Raw genomic sequence first — 17,948 nt, 5'->3', positions numbered from 1 at the left:
CAAAAGCGTTTGGTGCCGTCGTAGTGATGTACGGCACAATCGCTTCTATTTGTGAGAGCCTTTCGTCCACCGGCTTTGGTGGAGGACGACCACCTGTCATGAAACATGCACACTTCGAATTAGTACTTATCATTTGCAAAAAGCACGGAAACTTACCTATACCCATAACTCCTCTTGATAGCCTAGCCAGTTCTTTCTTCCCCTTCTGCTTCATGTTGTCCCACAATTTCTTAGTTGTTTCACTTCGCGAGGTCGCACGTTCGGCATGCTGTTATATTCACAGCACAACCGCTCCCAAGCTCTTGATTTTGCGATGAGTGAAGCTCCGTCGGTTTTCTTACATTCAACTAAATGTTTGTTTTTTCCTATCAGCTCTTGAAGGATATCTTTCTCTTCCTCGGTGAAATACAACTTCCCGGGTATATCGGCGTAAATAATATACACAACCCGAGCACAAACGACACAAACACGAGAATGGCGAAGACTGCGGCACTTAGTACACCCCGCCGGCGGCAGCGGTTTTTGTTGCCAGACACAGTTTGCTTCGTTGCCAAAATCAGACGTTTTAAAACAGTCAACGAAGCTTTTACGAACTAGATAGACACTGTGCTGACGAATAGCAAGTAAAGGTAATTTTATGAGCAAGTTCATTTTAATTTTCGCAAATAGTGCTAAAATCTTTAGGAGTTCTTGTGCATAATCTCGACACCAGTACGGCCATGACACCTCTCTTCCTCCGTAAGGAGCTCCTTTCGTGAGGAAGCCCTACGGAAGCTTTCAGCATTCCGAGCGACCATCTTAGGCCGCCTTACGTTTAAGCAGCATGAAGGCCTCCTAACTAAAGGTAAGGAAATGGTGTAAGTTAAGGAGCGTTTTAGAATTCGGCCCCAAGAAAGCTGAAAGGCGAGCGCTAAAACCTGCCAGGCCACATCAAAACTTTCCGAGCGGCTTTGGCTTAACAACCTGATTAAAAAGGCGTTTCGCAATAAGGCAGCCGTATTATTTATGCGCTGTTGCGGGTAAGCGAGTATGTGAAGCTCTCGACGCAGCTTTTTGTTCACTTTATTATTTGTTTTATCTTAATGCCACTACGAATATCCTGGCGCCAAAACCTATCTTCTGTGCGTCAGTAAGCAAAGAAGCCGTGGCTGCGTGACGCAAACGCAAGGCGGCTTTTTTTTCTCCAGTAACGGTTTATTTTCCTTCCTTTTCGTATCACCTTTAAAGAAACCACAACTGGGGAAAAGAAGGCTATTTTCGTTGCCCTCACGCAGCCAAGCCAGTAAAATTCGTCACGCGTGTTTCTGGGCAACCATGTCCTATAGATTACTTTCTTTTTGTCTCTTTCGATGACAGCAGCAGCAGGGATGGGCGCAACGCAAAAGCCCGTGTGCTGTGCGATGTCAGTGAATGTTACCCAGGTGGTCGAAATTATTTGGGGAGGCCTCCACTACGGCACCTCTTTCTCTCTTCTTTTACTCCCACCTTCCTCCCTTCGCTTACAGCAGATATGTGAGAGAATTACTGCGCCATTTCCTTTCCTCAGAAACCAATTTTCAATTTTTTCCTTTGTTGCTCCGGTTCCTCTTTCTTAGTTTACCCTGGCAGGGACAATGGTATTGAAAATAAATAGCTATCAGGGGCTGATTTTGTGAGGCCTCTTTTTGCATCAGTCGCTTTTGATGACTTTTCTTCATGTTTTGAAAGGAAACAGAGATTGTTATTAAAATTTGACCTCGAATAAAGCGACTTAATCACTACGAATTAGGAAGATGTCATCGCATCGCATCATCAGTCTACGTGTAGTCAACACCATCCAAAGGGAAACGCAACCGTTTGCATTGTTTTGTTGCGGTACAAGCCACTAAGGAAAGCAGTTCAGAAAATATGACCATTTGGTTTCAGACGTGTCCTCAGCTTTCTACTCCAGAGCAGTGGGGTGACAGATTACTTGGAAGAGAAATTTAACATTATTAGGCAGAATTTTTCACATACGGTGCAGCAAAAAGACAAATGCACTTCAGAAAATGTTGGAAAGTGAATGTTGACTGCTCAAAAATATTATATTTGGCAGGACATGCATGCTCCGCGCTGCTTGTATACAAAGAAAACTTGGGGCCTTGGGAACAGTCTTTACGTTCGAAACAACAAAGGCATCGTAGATATATGGAATTCGGCGACCATAATATAGTTCATGTTGTCCTATAAAGGAAAACCAAATAACTTCTGTCCTCTTAAAGTGCAGCCGTTAACTTAAAAACACAGCAGTCTGTCATAACTTTTCATTTGTCTTGTAGTCAGAGCGAATGCATCATGCATAAAATACTATCAAAACTGCAAAAACACGACTACCACGAGTGAAACAAATATGTACTGTCTATTTCAGATCAGTAGCATTATTACAGTCGCCACGCGACCGCACAGAAACCGTGCCAGACACATAGCGCACTGCACGCAACTGACGCGTGAGACCCAACATGCCGCTGCGAGGGGGAAACGGCGGCGCGGGATGGTACAAAGGGTGTCCCCGCCCTGAAAGGGGAGGCGAGCGGGCTTCCAGGCACCCTAGACGCGCGTAGTGTTACTATTACAGATACAGACACTGCTGTATCCACACTAATTCAAGACGAGTCAAAACCAATGAGTCGAACTGCGTCGGAGGACTGCTACAATCACTGTAGCACTGTTTCCCAAGGCTTAACACCTGGGAAATTTCCTTTACTATATCTGAAAAATACAAGCTATATGTCTCTTGAAAATTTATGCGAGGGTAAGAATGGGCAAATCGAAGGCGAATACAAGAGTTTAAAACACGATATTGCTTTGAGGGTTTCGCGTCGAAGCTGTTAATTCTGAGAAGCGGGCGGGCAGGGCGCCGCCATGTTATCAACGCCACGTAAATACCGCAACGTAAAAACTAACGCACTTTAAAGGCTCAAAATCAGTCTGATACAATTTTAAACTTGTTGTACAGACTGCTTGCATTACAATTTGGCCGAATAATAATTGCTCATGGTTTTGTACCATGAATGCATCGTGTACGAAAGTGCACTTGGCGTCGCTCGAAGCAGCTCTAGCAACCTTGGGCAGCGCTCGAGGGCCCTCGAAATCTCGATGGAGTTCTGCCCTGCTCCGTTGACGCGATGGCCACTAAAACTGCCCGTGTAACAGCGCTCGATCGCCTCTGACTCGATAGACTATCGGTTCGAGGGCCTTCGAAATGCCTGCGTGTCAGGAGTATAATCTTTCCATTCCGGCGTGACATATCTAATGGGCTACTTCCATGAAGCACTGGCATACTGAGCATTTCTTCGGCGCGAGGTTGCAAGCAGGAAATGAACGGACTGCCGAATGAAGACAAATTTTCTATATCGAGGGAAAATAAAAGCTAGAAAGAGAAAAAGAAAATTTGCGCACAGCCGCGGCGCTGTGGTGGATCGCCGTCATACTTCAGGTGTAGTGAACTTGAGGCGCACAAAGCATACGAACTCTTGCTCCGCAAGCGCGTGCTCTTCGCGTGTGGCACCGCCGCTTGTAAAACGCGAACATCGGAGATTCGGCCGCAGTCGCCGGGCGCGATTGCCGCACGTAACTACGTCGTCATCAGCAATATAGATAAGATAGTTAACGTAGCCGAAGACTTCTACACAGATCTGTACAGCAGCCAATGTAATCAGAGCATTAATGAGAAAGACAGCAGTGCATAACAATGCGTCATTCCGCCAGCAATGAAAGATGAAGTATGGTTACAGGAGGTATTCCGAGACCTTAATTGGGAACAGTTGGGTATAAGAATAAATGGAGAATACTTAAATATTATGCGATTCGCTGATGACATTGCCTTGCTGAGTCACTCAGGAGGTGAACTGCAAATCATGATCAATGAGTTAGACAGGCAGAGCCGAACGGTGGGTCTAATGATTAACATGCAGAAAACCAAGCTAATGTTCAACAGCTTAGCAAGGGAACAACAGTTCACAATTGGCAGCGAGAGCATAGAAGTTGGGACAGAATACGTATACTTAGGGAAGGTAGTGACAGCTGATCCGGATCATGAGAGGGAGATAACTAGAAGGATAAGAATGGGGTGGAGCGCATATGGCAAGTTCTCGCAGATCATGAGTGGCAGTTTACCAATTTCCCTCAAGGGAAAAGTGTACAACAGCTTTATCTTACCGGTACTCACCTACGGGGCAGAAACGTGGAGGCTAAAGAAAAGAGTGCAGCTTAAGTTAAGGACAACGCAGCGAGCCATGGAGAGAAAAATGATAGGTGTAACGTTAAGAGACCGGAAGCGGGCAGAGTGGGTGAGGGAACAAATACGGGTTAACGACATCCTAGTCGAAATCAAGAGAAAGAAATGGGCTTGGGCAGGGCATGTAATGCGAAGGCAAGATAACCGCTGGTCCTTAAGGGTAACGGAGTGGATTCCAAGAGAAAGTAAGCGGAGCAGGGGGCGGCAGAAGGTTAGGTGGGCGGATGAGATTAAGAAGTTTGCAAGCAAAGGATGGATGCAGCTGGCAAAGGACAGGGTTCATTGGAGAGACATGGGAGAGGCCTTTGCCCTGCAGTGGGGGTAGTAAGACTGATGATGATGAACTACGTCGTTAACGAAAGTCACTGCGATTGGGCAGAAGCGCTTGTTAGCGCTGTTGGGGCCGGTCGAGAAAACAGGCGCAGCGGAGAAAGTTGGTCGCAGGTTTGGTTCCCCTCGATTCTGGGATCGAAGCTCGTATAGTGGTGAAAGAGCGCAGTGCTCCCGTGAAGACAGAGAGCCGCATGTAGTTCAGGCACATTTAGAGAGACGAGATCGGTGGTCTGGCCACTCGCTACGGCGTGTGCGGGGCATGACCACACCTGGTAATGCTTGTTTCATATGGAAGCGAAAACGCTAGCGAATGGAACAAATAGCAAATCATTGCTGTGACGCGCCGCTCAATCGCTCAGACGCTTGCATATAAACCACCCTTAAATATGTTCGATGGCGGCCGTGGCAGTCGAATTTTGATGGGGGAAGAATTCTAAAGGCCCGTGCACAGTGCGATGTCAGTGCATGTTAAAGAATCCCATGTGGCCGAAATTTCTGGAGACCTTCACTACAGCGTCCATTATAGCCGGAGCAGCTATGGGACGTTAATCCTCCCCCCCCCCCCCTTCCGCAAAAAAAGCAGCATTAAATACCGGAGAAAAGGCGGAGTCAAATTCTCAAGTTGCGGAGGCGGCGTAGCAGGTTTTAGTCTATTTGCTACGCTCCCTCCCCTTTTCCTAGTGCATTAGGAAACCGTAACTAATTGGCCAAAATCTGTCGCGCAACGTTTACCACCAATCCGCCTAAAAGACGACAATTCTGTCTAGCGTGGGAGTCCCCTACAAGCAACGCATACATATGACCAGACTTGGCAAGCCTTTTTACCACTTTGGCGTAGTCGCTTTTTTTTTACACAAAGGTGGTCGTAGCTTGTCAAAACGCCTGCTAGAAAGACCGCGAAGTGAGCTAGGAAGTTGTTTACTTTTGCAGACTCTGCGCCGTGTTCCCAAAATTCAACATTAGAGTATCTGGTAGCTTGCACTTGATAGCCCTCGTTTATTCAATGTCGTGTTTTTTTCGTCTTGGCTTCTCACAGCACAGAGCACTGTATCACCATGACGCAAGCGCAGTCTTCAGATCGTCCACATTAAAGAGATGCCGCCTCGGCGGTGACGACTCCACCGAAAAACGAAGCGCATGCCCCAAGAATTCATTTCAAGGCCCGAGACATCACTAGGTGGCATACTTTAGTTCAACTCTGAAGCAAACTTTGGTGGCTGACCTACGCTTGTTTGCGGTGCACTTTCTCCTAAAATTAGCGAGTTATCTTAAGATTAACACTGGAATCATTATATGGCGGTCAGATGTGTAGTGGGGGTAGGAAATCAAGGGGTCTGCGCATATATGCAGCACACAGTTATGCATGGAGCAGCGCAGACGCGCAGCAGCTGTCGAGTGGCCGGGTCACTGATCTCTTCCCCGTGAATGTGCCTGAACTACATGCGGCTCTCTGGTTTCAAGGAAGCGCCGCTGTCATTGACCACTATCTGAGCTTGGATCCCAGAATGTAGGGAAACCAAACCCGCGACCATCTTTGGTCGCTGTGCCTGTTTTCTCGACCGGCTCGAACAGCGCTCAGAAGAGCAACTGTCCAATCGAAGTAACGTTCGTTTGCGACGTAGTTGAGTGCAGTTATCGCGCCCTGCCACGATCATTTGAATAATTACGGCACGTCAGCTCAGGAGTTGGCTATGCAGGTTCCAGACAGGCGCTAAATTGTTCATGGTCTTTGGAATTTCTTTACATATAATGTATTCTTCGCCGGTACTCTCTCTAAAGGTATTTCCGAAGAAGGAATTATTTTGCGCGAACATAAAGAAAAATTGTTGGTCCAGGCAGCAAAAAGTCAGCTGAGCACTGCAGCAAAGCTGACGGAGACCGTCAGCGACCAAAGTGTACAAGCATGGTGCAGAGTTTCATCCCGTATACCATGGTGTAAATGAAAATTGACCATGCGGCGTCGCAGTCGGGAAAAAATGGCAACAGGAAGGAGGACTCCGTCTGTAACCAGCCTGGGCGCATTAACAGGCTGCCTTGATTGAACGATTGACTCATGTTTTTTTTTATTGAAGGTACGCGCCTATAGTTTCAGGTTCCGCTAAACGTTTTGCATAGTCGGCGTAGTACGCACAACCGATTACAAACTGGTGATCATTGACCTGTGCCTGCAAACGTCTACCATGCAAGGTGACCGCGCGCAATCATCGCCCACCTCCAGGACGTTTTTTTCTGACGTCAAGATCGCCAGCGCTGAGTGTTTTTACCCGGCATTGTCGCGTTGCATTGATAAGGTGAGAGGGCTTTGCGAAATCGCTGCATAACGATGAAAGGTATAGGTGGTATGCACTGGCGCACAGCCGCGCCGCGTAACTGCGGTGCGCCGCCGCTGGCCGCCACGATTGAGGTGCTCGTAGCAGACGAACTCCTTTTCCGCAAGCATGTTTTCTTCGCGCGTGGCATTCGGACTGCCGTTTGGAATCCGCGTGCATCGCAGATTGGGCCTGTAGTCGTAGGGCGCGATTGCCGAACGTAACTACATCGTAAACGAACACCACTTCGATTGAGCAGCTGCGCTTTTTGGCGCTGCTCGAGCCGGCCGAGAAAACAAGCTCCGCGACGAAAGTTGGTCGCGGATTTGGTTCCCCTCAATTCGGAAATAGAAGCTCAGATAGTGGTCAATCACAGAAGCTCTTCTATCAAATCAAAGAGCCGCATTTAGTTAAGCCACATTCGCGAGGAACTGATCGGTGACCCTGCGCCACTCTACAGCAGCGACGCGTCTGCGGTGTTCCTTGCATAACTGTTCACTGCTAATACCTGCGAAGAGCCGTTGATTTCCCAGCTGTACTACATATCTGACTTTGATATAATGCTTCAGATTTTAATATTAGGTTGCGCTGCAATACTTTTGGGAGAAGTCCATACTAAAAAACGGATAACGGCAAGTTTGCTTAAATGTTGAATGAATTAAAAGACGTTACCTCGTGCTTTCTTTGATGTTGAGAATTATTCAGGCATGCGCTTCGTTTTTTGGTGGAGTCGTGGCCGCCCAGGCGGCGTCTTTATATCGTGGACGATGTGAACTCTGCGCTTGCGTCAGGTTGATACTGCAAGCTCGCGAGCTGGCGCGGCAACCTCAATCCCTACCAAAACAGCGCACTACTTTTTGCACCGTGCGCTGTGTTGTCGGATGCCGGCACGAAAAAAGAAACATGACACTGACGAAGTGCGAACTACCAAGTGTCAGCTAGCAGATGCTCTCGTGTCGAACATTGTCAACACGGCGCGCACAGTGCAAAACTGAACTACCATAGCCCAGTTTGTTGCCTTTTATTTATTTTATTTATTTATACAGAATACCCCTAAAGGCCCTCGAGAGGGTATTACATATGGGGGGGGGGCACAGGCAAATGAACAGAATAAAACAAAATAACAAATATAAAACAACAAAAGCATGACATAAGTAAGATAAAGAATCAAAAGAATGGCAGCGCGGCAAAAAACGAAGATTACTGCAGTAATAAAATTATACAAACAGAACACTAATGGAATGAATCATTTAGTAACATACCCTGTAAAGGAAGCCATGAAAAAATAACGATGTATGCGAAGAGTTAAACAGTAGTTATTGAAGATATAAGATTAAAATATTTACCAGGATCAGTGGTGGTTGCGATATGTGAAGGCAGAGTGTTCCAGTCAGATATTGTGCGTGGTAAGAATGAATGCGCATAGTTAAATGTTCTGCACGTCAAACGCCTAACGTTAAAGAGATGATCGCGGCGGTCAAAAATCGAAGGAGGCAAAGAAAAAAAGTCGTTATGAAGTGATGTATGATGATAAAGTTTATGAAAAAGTGATAGTCGTGCAATTTTGCGGCGGAGACATAAATCCTCGAGACCTGCGCGTTTCTTTAAGGCTGTGATGCTGGTGTTACGTGAATAATCGGAGTAAATAAAACGAACGGCGAAGTTCTGCAATGATTCAATGTTATTAATTAGGTAAGATTGGTAAGGGTCCCAAATAGCCGAGGCATATTCGATTTTAGGTCGCATTAGAGTGGTATAGGCATGGGCACGGAGGTGAGGAGGAGCATGCGTTAGGTTATGCTTTGAGAGACATAATGACCGATTAGCAGATGCAAGCATAAGGTTAATATGGTGGTTCCATGCTAAGTCTGAATGAAGGTGAAGTTCTAAGTACTTATACGTGGTGACTAGCTCGAGTGAGCTATTATTTAAGAAGTATGCTGTTTGAATTCGAGACAATCGGTGAGTAAAAGACATCAATTTAGTTTTTGAATGATTAAGTTGCATAAGCCAGGTTGAGCACCATGCTGTTACTGAATCCAGGTCAGATTGAAGGGATTGGCAATCGGTGTTAGAATAAATTTTGCGATAAATTACACAATCATCAGCAAAAAGTCTGATATGGGAAGAAATGGAATCCGGTAAATCGTTGATAAATATTAGGAAAAGTAAGGGGCCAAGCACACTTCCTTGTGGGACGCCAGAGTGTACTTGACTGAAAGACGAATTGTGGTTATTGACAGCTGTAAATTGAGACCTGGAAAAGGGAAAAACTTTAACCCATGCAATGACAAGAGGGTGAATATTAAGCTGTGCTAGTTTCATTAATAACCGGTTCTGAGGTACTCTGCCGAAAACTTTAGAAAAATCAAGGAATATGGAGTCTACTTGAATGCCAGCATCAATCGATGAATGTATGTCTTGAATGAATCCGGCAAAATGCGTTTCGCATGAGTAGCCTTTACGGAACCCATGTTGATATTTAAAGATAATGTTATGTTCTTCAAGATAGTTAATTACCTGCAAGTGAATTACGTGTTCAAGAAGTTTGCAAACAGTGCTAGTTAATGAAATGGGTCGGTAATTTAGTGGTGAGGAACGATCACCAGACTTGAAATTTGGCACAACCTTAGCCAAGCGCCAGTCCAGCGGAATCACGCCTGTTGATAGAGATTGTGAAAAAAGAGCGGGCAAGATACGATGAATACCATCAGATGAATTTTTTAGTATTTTGTTATTAAAGCTAAGGTGATCTGATGCTGATGTTTTAAGCTTCCTTAGTAAGGATAAGATACCTGTCTCACTGATGCATATTTCGGACATTGACGTATTAGAAGTGCTGACAGAAATAGGAGGTAGAGGGAGATCTTCACGGGTAAAAACGGATGTGAATGCGTTATTGAAAAGTTCGGCGCATTCGGCCACTGGAACACTGCGGCCTTCCGAGTTTGTAAGAGTAATGTCAGGATGATTAGCGGGGTTTATTATCTGCCAGAACTTCCGTGGATTGTTTGTTAGCATTGCCGGTAGATCGTGTGTGAAGAAGTGCCTACGTACAGATATCAACTCAGACTGATATTCCTTATTACATAGCTTGTACCGTTGCCAAGATTCGGAGTGTCTGTTCTTGTCTTTTCTGTAAAGGCGCTTTTTCTTGTTATTAAGGCGACGTAGATGCCTATTAAACCAAGGCGCTGTGTTAGTGCATGGGATACTGATGACTGGTATGAATCTATCAATGAGAGTAGCAAGTTTCGCGCTGAACAGGTTCCAGTTCGTTTCCACGGAGCGTGACGAAAAATCCTGAAGAAAATGATCGGCAAAGACTGACAACTGAGCGTTTATTTCACCGAAGTTTGCTCGGTTGTAGCACCTTATTTGTTTAGTGCGAGTTACCTTTTTATGGGGCACAAAATTCAGGTTGCCCGTGATTATGGAATGGTCGGAAAGGCCTTCTAAGAGCGCAATGTTGGAGCTAAGGTAAGGATCACTTGTCAAGATAAGATTGAGAATATTGGCTGTAGTGGCGGAACGATGCGTAGGTTCAAAAATAAGTTGTTGCAAAGAGAAACCGAGACAGGACTGAAGGAAAGCCTGAGCTTCAGGATCATTGGCAGGAGCTGTTAATGGCGACCAGTTAATAGCCGGAAAGTTAGAGTCACCAAGTAAAAGTAAGCTTGAATTCGGGAAACGACAAGTAAGATCGCTTAGTAAATTAGAAAACTGACTTGCGAATGAAGAATTCATGTCCGGAGGGCGGTAAATGACGCCAATGATGGCGACCGTGGGACCACAACTCAACTGGACCCATACCAATTCTAGGTACGACGTGACCTCGATAGGCACAGCAGTGAGCACTTTATTGACAGCCAGAAGGACACCGCCACCTCCACGGCCCGTGCGGTCACAACAAAATATGTTGAATTCGGAGTCACAGGCGAAAACGACATCATCAGGAACCATGTCATTTGACCAAGTCTCGGTAAGCGCAATGACCGAGGAGCAGCATGAATCAATTAAAGAAGAAAGTGCTATGTTTTTAGAAAGAACACTCCTTATGTTAGTGTACAGAAAACTGACATCGTAATTGGAGCAACGCTGCGCGTTTGGCCGCACGGGTGGTTTGCCAGCCACTTTACGGGAACTGGAAGGGATGCGTCAGGCAAGGGACACGCGCACTGCGCTACTGGTTTGATCATCCCAGAAATACGAGACACCATTGATAAGCAGGTTATCAAAAGACAAATGGACCTTGTCACCTTTTTTTACTGATTTGGCATACTTCCACAGTTGGCTGCGTTTCTCACGAACCGTTTTCGAGTAATCTCGCGAAAGGCTGAAATCGGTATTTTTGAGTTTATAGCCCTTACTCATAAGCGTTTCGACTTCTTTTTCGTTGAACAGCTTTGCAATAATGGGTCGCTTTTTTTCCTGAGAAAAACGGCCTATGCGGTGAGCTCGGGCTAAGGAAGACAACGTGATACCAAGTTTGCTAGAACAGAATTCGTTCACATGACGCTCAGAGTCTTCCCAAGTTTCAGACTCATTAGTGTCCTGAACACCATAAAAAAGAATGTTAGACCGGCGGGAACGATTTTCCAGGTCGTCAAGTTTTACTTGAATGTTGGATACATCGTGTGTACAACTCGTGGCAGATACTGTGGTAGGCACTGACTGTTTTTTAAGTTCCAGTTCCTGCACACGGGTAGCTAAAGACTAAGTCACTTTGAAGAACTGGAATAGACTCGATTTTAAGTTCAAGTTCATGCACACGATCGTTTAAAGTCTTCATTTCATTTTGCAGGTCAATATGAATTGTAAGAACCTTGATAACAGTTTCGAGGATATTCGCGTGGTTCGTCTCAAGCCTTTGAACAGTTACATATACCAGTTCGAGCTTTTCCTCTTGGCCCTTCGTCATAGGTCCTGGGTTTGTTTCGACGTCCCCACCCAGGACCAAAATGCGCCAAATGTGCACTGCCGCCGAGCGGAAACGTTTCAGAATATGGGGTGGCCACGACACTGCTACAAGACAGACATCATCATCACGGTAACAAGAGCACTCGTAATAACCAACCTGGAACAGCAGGAACAGTGAGTGGCGAGGCATTTCGTGGACAGTGCCGTGGCCCAATGGGGCGGTGAAATCCGAGTGCTTTATGTAGGTGTCCTCGTCAGCTGATAATGTAGCATGTTGCCAGGCCCGAAGGTCGAAAGTGTCCAAAATCGGCAGGGGTGCACACAGATGATCGGATGAGCAGCCGCAGCCGTCCAGGAACCAGCTAGCGCCTCAAGATTGCGGAACCGGTCGGCAACTCGATGAAACAGGCAGGTGATAGCCGGTGAGCAGTAGCACCTGGAACAGCAGGAACGGTGAGTGGCGAGGCATTTCGTGGACAGTGCCGTGACCCAAGGGGGCGGTGAAATCCGAGTGCTTTATGTAGGCGTCCTCGTCAGCTGATAATGTAGCATGTTGCCAGGCCCGAAGGTCGAAAGTGTCCAAAATCGGCAGGGGTGCACACAGATGATCGGATGAGCAGCCGCAGCCGTCCAGAAACCAGCTAGCGCCGCAAGATTGCGGAACCGGTCGGCAAGTCGATGAAACAGGCAGGTGATAGCCGGTGAGCAGCAGCACCTGGAACAGCAGGAACGGTGAGTGGCGAGGCATTTCGTGGACAGTGCCGTGGCCCAAGGGGGCGGTGAAATCCGAGTGCTTTATGTAGGTGTCCTCGTCAGCTGATAATGTAGCATGTTGCCAGGCCCGAAGGTCGAAAGTGTCCAAAATCGGCAGGGGTGCACACAGATGATCGGATGAGCAGCCGCAGCCGTCCAGAAACCAGCTAGCGCCGCAAGATTGCGGAACCGGTCGGCAAGTCGATGAAACAGGCAGGTGATAGCCGGTGAGCAGCAGCACCTGGAACAGCAGGAACGGTGAGTGGCGAGGCATTTCGTGGACAGTGCCGTGGCCCAAGGGGGCGGTGAAATCCGAGTGCTTTATGTAGGTGTCCTCGTCAGCTGATAATGTAGCATGTTGCCAGGCCTGAAGGTCGAAAGTGTCCAAAATCGGCAGGGGTACACACAGATGATCGGATGAGCAGCTGCAGCCGTCCAGGAACCAGCTAGCGCCTCAAGATTGCGGAACCGGTCGGCAACTCGATGAAACAGGCAGGTGATAGCCGGTGAGCAGTAGCACCTGGAACAGCAGGAACGGTGAGTGGCGAGGCATTTCGTGGACAGTGCCGTGACCCAAGGGGGCGGTGAAATCCGAGTGCTTTATGTAGGTGTCCTCGTCAGCTGATAATGTAGCATGTTGCCAGGCCCGAAGGTCGAAAGTGTCCAAAATCGGCAGGGGTGCACACAGATGATCGGATGAGCAGCCGCAGCCGTCCAGAAACCAGCTAGCGCCGCAAGATTGCGGAACCGGTCGGCAAGTCGATGAAACAGGCAGATGATAGCCGGTGAGCAGTAGCACCTGGAACAGCAGGAACGGTGAGTGGCGAGGCATTTCGTGGACAGTGCCGTGGCCCAAGGGGGCGGTGAAATCCGAGTGCTTTATGTAGGTGTCCTGGTCAGCTGATAATGTAGCATGTTGCCAGGCTCGAAGGTCGAAAGTGTCCAAAATCGGCAGGGGTGCAACAGATGATCGGATGAGCAGCCGCAGCCGTCCAGAAACTAGCTAGCGCCGCAAGATTGCGGAACCGGTCGGCAAGTCGATGAAACAGGCAGGTGATAGCCGGTGAGCAGTAGCACCTGGAACAGCAGGAACGGTGAGTGGCGAGGCATTTCGTGGACAGTGCCGTGGCCCCCAAGTGCCAAAGCGCCGTTATGACAATCTACGACCGCCTTTGTGTAAAACATCGACTGCTCCAGAGGGGCAGCAAAGCTTCCCAAGTCCGGTCTTGTGTGCAGAGGACTCTCACACAAGACATAATCGGCGCCTTATTGTCGGTATATATCCGGTGTGCTCATGCACCTCAGACGCTGTAGCAAGAGGCCGGATCACCGATAACTTCCCCGCGAACGGTTTACCTAAATGTGGCTCTCTGGTTTCGTGGAAGCGCTGCTGTCATTCACCACTATCTGAGCTTCTATCCTCGAATTTAGGGGAACCAAACCCGCGACCAACATTCGCCGCGGCGCCTGTTTTCTCGGCCGGCACGAGTAGCACTGAGTAGCGTTCGTTACGACGTATTCACGTGCAGCTGTCGCGCACGGCGACTACCGGCCTAATCTCCGTTGCACGCAAATTGGAAACGACAGTCCGAATGCCACGCGCGAAGGAAACATGCTTGCGGAGCAGGAGTTCGTCTTCTGCATGCACCTCAATCATGGCGGCCGGCGGCGGCACGCTGCAGCGCCGCCTTGTGGCTGTGCTCCAGTGCATACGACATATAGAACGGATCGCGATTGTTTCGCTCTCGACTGTCGTTTCCTTGGATTTCAATTCAGGAAGCTGAATCCCGGTAGCATTTACGTGTGGCGAACACTTCAGTTGAGCAAGCAACGTGCTTACATGTAACATTCGTGAGAAGACCTGATTAGAGCGCTGGAGTGGTGCTGCGGAAGAAATCATAGCGCGCAAGTGCTGTCCATTCCATGCTTTTATTTCTGTGCATCTTAGCTTCAGCTTGGGCTCTGGTAGTGAAACTCAGTACGTGCTCAAAAATTTCGGTCCGTTTGCTGTGCAGAGGACCGCCTGAACGCTACCATACAAGCCTGTTCACGTCTGCACATTTACGGCGTGAGCACAGCCCCATCGAGTCGAGGCGCGCCCTCGAAAATGGGCCGGCGCGGGTAGGGCTGTTTCCTTAGGTGTGATTTTTTTTTTATTTTACACTCTGGTAAACACGAGTGTTTGAAGGAATAGACACCGATGGGGAAATATAGAACGCAGAGAGGAAAAAAAAGTAAAATGCCGGCGCTGGAATTGCATCTTCAATTACGACGTGGTACAATTTAGAGAGCATCTCCATTGCATCGCGGGAGCAGTTACAGCGACGAGCCACGATTATCACCCGACTCATTCGTTTAAAGCCAGAGAAAGGCCAAATCGGGCCGAGTTCTTAAGAGGAAGAAAGAAGTCGTCTCCCACCCCGCACGGGGGCGTCTGCAGCTTGCAGGCTTTGGTGAGTGGCGACACCATGGGTTCCCGAGCATCCGCAGGGACATCTCCGCAGGGGGATGATGGTGAACAGTGCATCACCACGGACCCGAGAACCCGCGCTTCGCCGTGCGTGATATCGCCGTGTCCGGGGAAAAGGGGATCCTGGTGGTTGAGCCGATGCCGAGTGTTTTGACCTATAAGGCCCCTCGGCGGAGGGAACACACCACTTACGTCCCAGCTTCCTGTAGACGGCACCTCCGGCCTGACCCGACCGGGGAAAATCGGCAATCGCATTTTTCTATCCTCCCCTCTACCTTTCACTTGCCTACCCCTTTCTCTTAACTCTCCTGTTTCCTACTCACTTCTAGTTTCTTCCCTTTTCCCTGGCGGCGAGGGTTAACCTTGTGTGGCCAACCACCCTGAGTTGCGTGATATTGTGTTATATTTGGGTTGTACAGCTGGCGTGGGCAGGACTTGCTTGCAAGTTCCTGTCCCATCCCCAATTTGGGCTCTGTGGTTGGTGGCTGGCACCGTAGCCGAAAAACACACTTATTCTATGGCTAAACTTCTGTCAGCAACGGATCGCCCTCACAAGAGAGGGTGGACCGAGGTAACTCAGAATTTCATGAAAAAAAGAAACAGATTTTTCATAGTTTCAGGTGATTCATAGTGAGCAAACTGATAAATCTGCTAGATTAATCTCTCCAATCATTGTAGAAAAATGTTTGACGGGTGGCCTGGGCTTTGGCGACAAGGTTAAAAAAATGGCAGTGGAGACCTCTTACTGGAACTCCGAGATAGCATCCAACACTCAAAACTTTCCTACATTGTGTCCAAGGGTGACATTCCTGTGTCCATATCTGCCCATCGATCCCTCAATACAGTCCGTAGTGTAATTTCAGAGAATGATTTTCTCCACCTCACTGAACAAGAAATCAAAGGGCTTCCTGAACAAAACGTTGATGTCCACAAAATAAAAATAAGAAAAGAGGGCAAATAAATCCCAACAAAGCACATAGTCTTGACCATTTGCACATAGTACTCTCCCAGACTCAATTGAGGTGGGTTATCTAAAAATAAATGTCAGACCCTACACTCCTAACTCTCGACGATGCTTTAACTGCCAAAGGTTCGGCCACGGTTCAGTGAGTTGCCGCGGTCGCAGAACTTGCGCAAAATGTGCTTCAAAAGATCACTCTTCTGATGACAGCAACGGCGCCCCACGCTGTGCAAACTGTGAGGGAGACCATGCTGCATACTCCCGGGCGTGTCCGTCCTGGAAGAAAGAAAAAGCAATAATCACACTCAAAGCTACTGAAAAAAAATTCGTTCCAAGAAGCAAGAAGGCGATGCACACAAACAAGCACATTCTCCTTTACAGCAGAAACAAACTTTGCCGATGTAGTGCGTGGGCGCGGCACACCACATCAGGCTTCGGCACCTGCCCAGGCCAATCGCAGTGAGCCTGCGGCGGGGCCATCCGCGCCCCCAAGTGCAGTAGGTAACACTATCCCGCCAACCCAAAAAGAGGCCTCGCAGACCCCCGTGTCCATGGCCCCCAAGAACTCCTCACACAGGTCGAGATCCAACTCGAACGTCCACGTGCCCTCTGTACGGTCGTCCAGCGCCTCTGCAGAGGTGATGGACACGGCCCAGGGCAGCCCCGTGCCATCCACGTCGGGTGGTCGGCGGAGCTCTCTGGATCGGTCAAAAAAAGACAGGCCCCGAATCAAGGGGTCATAAATAACTTGATCTAGTTTTAATTACATAGGAAGACAAAATTAAGATGGCTTCCATAATGCAATGGAACTGTAGATGACTTGTGAATAACTCAGTGGCCTAAAAGATATCTTAGGGGCACATGCTCCTGTTGCGTTATGTCCACAAGAGACAAATTTAGGGCCTCAAAACAATTTTCTGAAGAATTATGCTGTTTTCCGCCGCGACCAAGAACAGGTGAGCAGGCTGTCAGGAGGTGTGGCAATTTTAGTGAAAAACGGTGTCCCGACTAGTGAGCTTCAACTAAAAACAAGACTTGAGGCTGTAGCAGCCACTCTGCTTGTACATAAAACCATTACAGTGTGCTCTGTATATATTGATCCACAGCTGAAAATAACACTCCTTGACTTAGAGGGTCTTTTAAAGCTGCTACCAGAGCCATACCCGGTAGTTGGCGACTTTAATGCACGTTCTCGTTTTTGGGGAAGCGAGGAAACTGTAGCTAGAGGGCAACTCATCAAGGATCTTATTCTATCCACTAATGTCGGTTTGCTAAACTTGGGTAAAGGCACATACCGTTCCCCCTCCTCGGGGAGAATGAGTGTTTTAGATTTGTCTTTTAGTTCACCGTCTGTTTTTAGCGATTTTAACTGCAGTGTTTTACAAAATTCATAGGGAAACGATCACCTCCCTGTTATAATAGGTCTGTCATCCTCGCCAAGCTATTTCAACAAAACCGCGGCTTTGGAAGCTACATTTAGCTGATTGGGCATTGTTTAAAAAAACCAGTTTACAGGATATAATTTTAGAAAACCACAGCATATAAGATAAACGAAATGTTCACAACATGCATTATTTCTGCTTCACATGTATCAATTCCAAAATCAACCGGAGTGATTCGCCAGAACCACAAAATTTGGTACACACGAAAATGTAAGGAGGCAAAAAAAACAACTGCAGAATAAAGCTTGGCAAGTCTTTCGCAGATACGCAACTCACGAGAACCTTATTTTTTTCAAAAAGGCGAGAGCACATGGGAGGGGTATCCGGCGAAGGGCCGAGAAAACACCATATCAAACTTATGTCTCTTCTCTAGACAGCTCAACCACATAAGAACAAATGTGGGAGCAAGTTCGAAAATTGAACGGCCGTTACTCACCTTTCACAATTACACTTTTCACAACACCTGGTACACAAACGAGTTTAGGGAACAGGCAGACATATTAAG

This window comes from Amblyomma americanum, chromosome 4 (assembly GCF_052857255.1).
Source record: "Amblyomma americanum isolate KBUSLIRL-KWMA chromosome 4, ASM5285725v1, whole genome shotgun sequence".
In the NCBI taxonomy this organism is placed as follows: domain Eukaryota; kingdom Metazoa; phylum Arthropoda; class Arachnida; order Ixodida; family Ixodidae; genus Amblyomma; species Amblyomma americanum.
Note: the sequence above shows the minus strand (reverse complement) of the source record.